Source organism: Oculina patagonica, chromosome 11, assembly GCF_052425735.1.
Source record: "Oculina patagonica isolate OP01 chromosome 11, crgOcupat, whole genome shotgun sequence".
NCBI classification, from domain to species: Eukaryota; Metazoa; Cnidaria; class Anthozoa; order Scleractinia; family Oculinidae; genus Oculina; species Oculina patagonica.
Window position 1 is genome coordinate 6,015,891 of NC_135768.1, and position 6,058 is coordinate 6,021,948.

The 6,058-nt window shown below is 43.6% G+C and overlaps 1 pseudogene across 1 annotated transcript; it reads right to left on the bottom strand.

The window, feature by feature from the left end:
- Positions 1-720: 720 nt before the first annotated feature.
- LOC144629524 (uncharacterized) lies at positions 721-4,376 on the bottom strand (annotated as a pseudogene). Its single transcript, XR_013566389.1, has 3 exons — positions 3,844-4,376; positions 1,581-3,666; positions 721-1,043 (listed from the first exon to the last, which is right to left on the bottom strand). The product of XR_013566389.1 is annotated as an uncharacterized LOC144629524 (transcript).
- Positions 4,377-6,058: the final 1,682 nt, after the last annotated feature.

Below are 6,058 nucleotides of genomic sequence, written 5' to 3' on the forward strand. Positions count from 1 at the left end.
ATAATCATGTTATGCTTGCCATATCATTTTCGGTATCGTTTTAACTATAGTCTATGTTTTAACGTTATTTTGTGGAATAGTTCAATTTGTTTACAAAGTCTGATGTAAACACTCAAAGTGAGTTTCAATGCACTCAGTTTGGATGAAGTTCTTGTTTAAAACCTCACCCGCAACTCGGGTTCATACTGACTTTCAAACTCTCCCAAACTGACTCTCGTGTTTGCATTTTAACAGCCCGTGTAAACACATGAAAACGTTTTCTATAAAAACTATCGTGGTGGCTATATATCGCCTGTTAGGGATGGACCATCATTTTTTTGGGGGGGGGGGGGTGGGGTGTAGGCAATTTTTCTGGTAAAATATTTTTTTTTACCTTGAGGTTGTGCAAGAATTTTCTTTAAGACTTTTCTTATTTTGTTTACTCATGGGTCCTCTTGCACGATTTTTTTTTTCAGCCGTTTTTTTCTGTGCAGGAACTTTTTTGGGGAAATGCCCAGCCCCCCTCCCCCCTCAAAAAAATATTGTCCGTCCCTTATGACTGGCTAGTCTTACTGTTTCTAAATGACGGGAATAAAGTCGGGTGAACATTTTCATTCTGGGTAAAACTGCGACGTTGCCAATTTGAAGAAACGTAGGCGTTACTGGCTCTGGGACGAGAGCTATTCAGTAACGATTTCGCTGCATCAGGCACATGGATGATTGTAATATCACGCCGTTGCCTTACTTATATCCATGTTCAGTGTTGGACGAATTGCTTTTATTCGTTCTAACGCTACTTGTGTCACGCGTAACAGATTCGTCGGGAACTGAGTCCACTCCAGTTTCATGCCTGGGTGAAACAGCCCTGGCCGCAGCGCCGTTAGCGTTCATAGACCGCTGCTGGCGTTGTTGCTCATCGAAGCGAGCATTTAGACTCTGTAGAGATTCCGCCATGCTTTCTGCCATTTGTAGCACATCGCTCTTTTTCTTCTCCTCCTTTTTGGGTTTCTTCTGTTTTCCCATTTTCCCTCCGTTCTCTTTTCTCGCAGAATCCGCGCTAGCACCTAAAAATAAAACAGCATCGAGTTTAGCGAAGTGAAACAACTGTGAAGATGCTTAGAACGACTTTCCCGAGACCGTTGTAAAACGACAACCAACGTTATCAAACTGCCATTCATTGTAATGACAAATGGTGAAATAACCTATCACAATTCGTTTAAAATGTAGTTTCTGCGGGAAAACATGTAGCCGGTAACAAGCGCGGGAAAAAATGTAGACGTTAGCAAGTTGCAAGCGCGGGAAACACGTAACCCGTTGCAAGCGCGGGAAAACTGTAGCCGGTAGCTAGCGCGGGAAAACATGTAACCGGTAGGGGGCTAGCGCGGGAAAACATGTAGTCGGTAGCTAGCGCGGGAAACATGTAGCAGGCAGCTAGCGCCGGAGTTACCATAAGTATAGCTCTAACTATGTCCCAAGGAAGCGCGGGAAACACTGAAAAACGGGCAGAAAGGCGTAAGCAGTGTACGTGATTGGTTAAAAATCCATCTTCGCTTTGATTAGTTACAGCACCTTGTCATCTTTATTGATAAAGAAACACCTACCATGGCTTCGGTTTCCATTTCCTCGTCTTTGTGATGAAGTTCTGACGTTGTCTCCCAGACTGGACGCACCTCGACCACCAGTTCGTTCTCTTCTACTAGTCGCTGAATGAGGTAAGGACATGTGGGCATGTGGCTGATCATGTGACGATATTCCTGCATCTCGATTGGATAACTGATGATCACGTGGACGCGCGGTTTCCTGTTCTCGGTCAGACGACTCTCCCTTGCCACCGGAATCCGGTGTGATTCTCGTCTGTTCTTCCATGCCTAGTTATCCCTTGCTGTCCTTCTGCATGCCCGTTTACCATCGCTGCATTCACTGCCGCCAGTTGAGGTGCTATAATGCCCGCAAGTTCTATATAGTGTCCTTTGTTCTTTTGACCCTTTCGAGATTTTTTGCCACCAGACTGCTTCGAGGCTCCTTCCGCACAAGCCCCTTGGTTGGCATTTATCCCCTGGGATATAACCCTTGGGGGAACAGGGGGATTCCATTGCATGAGTACATGCCCCCTTTGTTCCTCCTCCTCACGCTGCATCATTTCAATCACCATTGATTGAAGCTCGGGCGCCATGTTGTCTATCAGACGTTGCTGTTCTTCCACTTGCGACCTGTGTTCTGCCGCGGCATCCGCGCCACGCATTTGTCGCGAAGTAGCTCTAGCGTCCGCAGTTTCTCTCGAGGAATCTTCCCTTTGACTACGAACATTTCTTCTTCTGTGTCCCTCTTCGTGAATCAAGCTTGACTGCTGGGGTGCATCGCGCTGTTCTCTCTCTAAAGCAGGCGCATGCAGTGAGGGGGCGTCTGGTGTTGCTGTTTTAACAGTGCTGCCATCGAACAGCTCTTGTGCTCTTACACTCTTTTGCTCTTCTACTGCTCTGCGAATGCGTGACTGTGAATTATCTAATTGCTTATTCGTGGCGGACAAGTCGCCCTTAACATGCTCGGCGAGCTCAGTATACGCATTCGTGGTGTTTGGTTTGGGCTTTTTCTGTTTCTTTCCTCTCGGTATATTAACGCTTGTTTTCGGTCTAGCACCTTGAGAAAGGGTACTTGCTGCTGAAACATTAGCATTATCAGCATTTGCCGAACACGAAGCGGCATCATTTCTTACAACAGAGCAATCTGTATGCTTTTCAACAACGGAATAATCTTCGTCTTTCTTTGGTGATTTTTCCTGATGGAAAGGCGAGTCTGGGGAAGAAAGTTCTGCAGAATTATCAAAACTTGCTCCAGTTTCAACACTATTGCTCTCGGCGAGATGCATGTGCTCGAATTCAGAACTTAAACACGGTTCACATGGTGAAACGACATCTCTTGACCTCGAATGGTCTTCGATATTTTGCGTGGGAAAGTACTCGTTTTGTTTGGATTCCACCAAACATACTTCAGGAATCGATTCTTGTCTCGGTGCAAACTCGACATCGCCAACGGTCGTGGATTCCATGTAAGACTTTCCCGCAGCCGGTAGTGAAAGTTGCTCAGTCACTTCCGGGTTTATCTTGGTTCTTTTTGAAAAAGGTTCTCCATCTACTTGAGAATAACATTCTTCCTGACTTGTATCGATTTCAGATGGAGACTTAGAACGAAAGCCATCGGTACCAAAACTTCCAAGCTTAGTGCTGTGAACACTTGAATGGTCAGAGATGTTAGATTCGGTACGATAAAAACCCGAACCACAACAAGCGTTTTCGTCGTACTCCGAAAGAGTCTCTTGCTGGGCAACCGATTCAGTTCCTTCGCCTTGACATGCTTCTGTCTCTGTTTCACTGCTTGTCTGTGGCTGTAAGCTCGAATGTCCATAGCTTTCATAACATGAGCCACAAGTGGCATCAGGATTGTACTCTGACAGCGACTCCTGGTGGGCAATAGACTCAGTCGCTTGGCGCTGAGTTTGCATCCCCTGAGAGCCTCTTTCATCGCTAATCGCTGGTGCACGCGTCTCTGCTAAAGCACCGGCCATATCTTCAGCGAGGTCAAAATAATGATTTCGTCCACGCTTTCTCGTGGTCGCTTCCTCTTGTTCAACCGAAGCTACATCTCGACGAATTTCCACCTCACTTATGGTTTGTACATCGCTGCTTGTTTTATCTTCATTATTGGTGGTTGGGGTTTCAGGCACTTGAAGTTCAGCTAAAGGCTCAGCCATGTCCGCTGCAAGCTGTTGATATGGTGTTCTATTTTGTCTTCCGCTGCGCTCTTGCGGTAGCTCTTGAGCTTCTAGACTAATTTCCCTTTCATCAGTTCGTCCATCTTCGCTCGTTACAGCTTCATTATTAACTTCAGGCACTTGTAGATCAACTAAAGGCTCAGCCATTTCTGCTGCAAGCTGTTGATATGGAGTTCTTCTTTGTCTTCCGTCGCGTCCTTGAGGTGACTCGCGAGGTCCCGGAAGACTTTCAGTTTCATTTTCGGTTCGTCTACCTTCGCTCGTTACAGCTTCATTATCAACTCCAGGCACCTGAAGATCAGCTAAAGACTGAGCCATGTCCTCTGCCAGCTGGTGATACGGAACACCTCCCTGTCTTTCACTATTCCTTCCTGGTTGCTCGGGTGGTCTGTTTTTTCTCTCCATCGGTAAACAGTTTGCTTATCAAGGTTCACCTGTGTTGCGTGACAAACAAGAATTAGCATGTAACGCAAAATCGCTTGAATATAACAACAAAGCACGATAATATATGTTTTAATGTTCAGTGAATTGTCACAATAATTCGTTATGGGGTTTGCTGATACCTTGCATGCTTCTGTGGAACACAAACATAATTTTTTTTGACTCGTTACTCATTCCTAGGAATCAAGCAACCAAAGCCAGGACAGAAACACCCGACCAAGTTAAGACTATTTTCACTTTCAACTTCACTCAGCTTAACCCTAGTTTTGCATCAAATGAAAATACGGTCTATGCTCCATTGCTACTGCTGTCTATCCAAAACCAAAATTCTGAACAAGAGGGCAAATAAAACATTTCCATACTTATTGAGTAAATAGCCCTGAAAACATAAAAAATGGACTGCAGGTCATTTAGTGTTTTCAAGACCTTGACAGGCTTCCAGCCATGTAGCCACAGCGAAATAAATAATAATAAGAAAACCTAGAGGGGGGACTTTGCAACAATACGGGTAGGACACACTTCCTGAAACCCTTACCCTATTTATATTTATTATATATTTTAGACCAAAATATTTGATTTTCCCTATCCCATTTCAGATCTGAACCCAAAATCGATACCCTTTTTTCAGACCAGACCCTACCCAGGAACTGCTTTGGTTTGTGGAAACGTCTGAGATGGGATACAAATTACTGAAAAAATGGCTAAAAACCATACCCTTTAGCACTGCACATACCCAGATAGCTTATGTAAGGGAGTACCCTCCCTCCTTCCCCCTCCAGGAAGAAAACTAATTTATGCATTTGAGAGCTTTGAATAGTCAAACTTTCAATTCTAGACAAAAATTCTTGGGACACTTAACAGAATAGTGCCCAGTGACAAATCCTTTCAAGTTGAGTTCAAGTTTCCGAACCCTTCCACCCAAAAAGAACAATGTTGAAATGTTAACACATGCTGAGATGGGTAGAAATCAACAGTACATTGGGGGTGGGATGGGGGAGGTTAAGACAGTGACTGTGACAGTGATAGTGACAGCCGAAATCCCTTTTTGGCTATAACTTGTTTATACATGTATAATTAAAGTGAATTAACTATGGTTTTACTACACCTGCTGGTCTGTGGTATAAAATATGTAATATGTGAAATCGCAAAAACAGGGGGCAAAGTAGGTAAATTACTGATGAAACAAAGCCACAGAACACAGGGCTTGATTTTATTTGTTTATTTGTTAAGTGTTGTTTCTTTAAAATGGCAGTGTAATATGGCCAAAATGTTAAAATTATCACTTTGAGAGCAGAATAAAAAAAATTGCAATAAATTCAATATCTCCTTCACCAAGCATAAGGACCACGTGGGAAAGCCCCAAAACAATATATCTTCATTGCAACAAAACAAACATGACAGAAAATGAAAACATCTTTTCAGCTGATTACATTAGCCTGGACCCATTTGTTAAGCTTGAATTGGACCCAACGAAAATGGAGAACTGTGTCCTTGTTTTTAATGAGTTAATGAGTAACGCTGACATTTCTTACAACAGTACTCACCTACACAGTTGAATGGATAGAAATTAACATTGAATAGAAGTAGGGAGGGGGAGGTTAAGACAAAGCCCATTTTTCATCAATAAGGTTAAGTGTTACATGACTTTTGTCTAGGATTGTAGGCAGTTTTAAATGGTATGCAATGTATACCGGTAAGTTAGTTTTGTGATTAAGCAATAGTGAATTCACTTATTTGTTACGTCCCACCACACCACTTCTACAGTCTGAGATGTATGTAGCTATAAAAAAACCTGGGGTATCTAAGACGACTAAGAGGCCTTCCAAGGGGGGTAGCCATGTTGCAATGTCGCATGTTTCTGAGAACCGA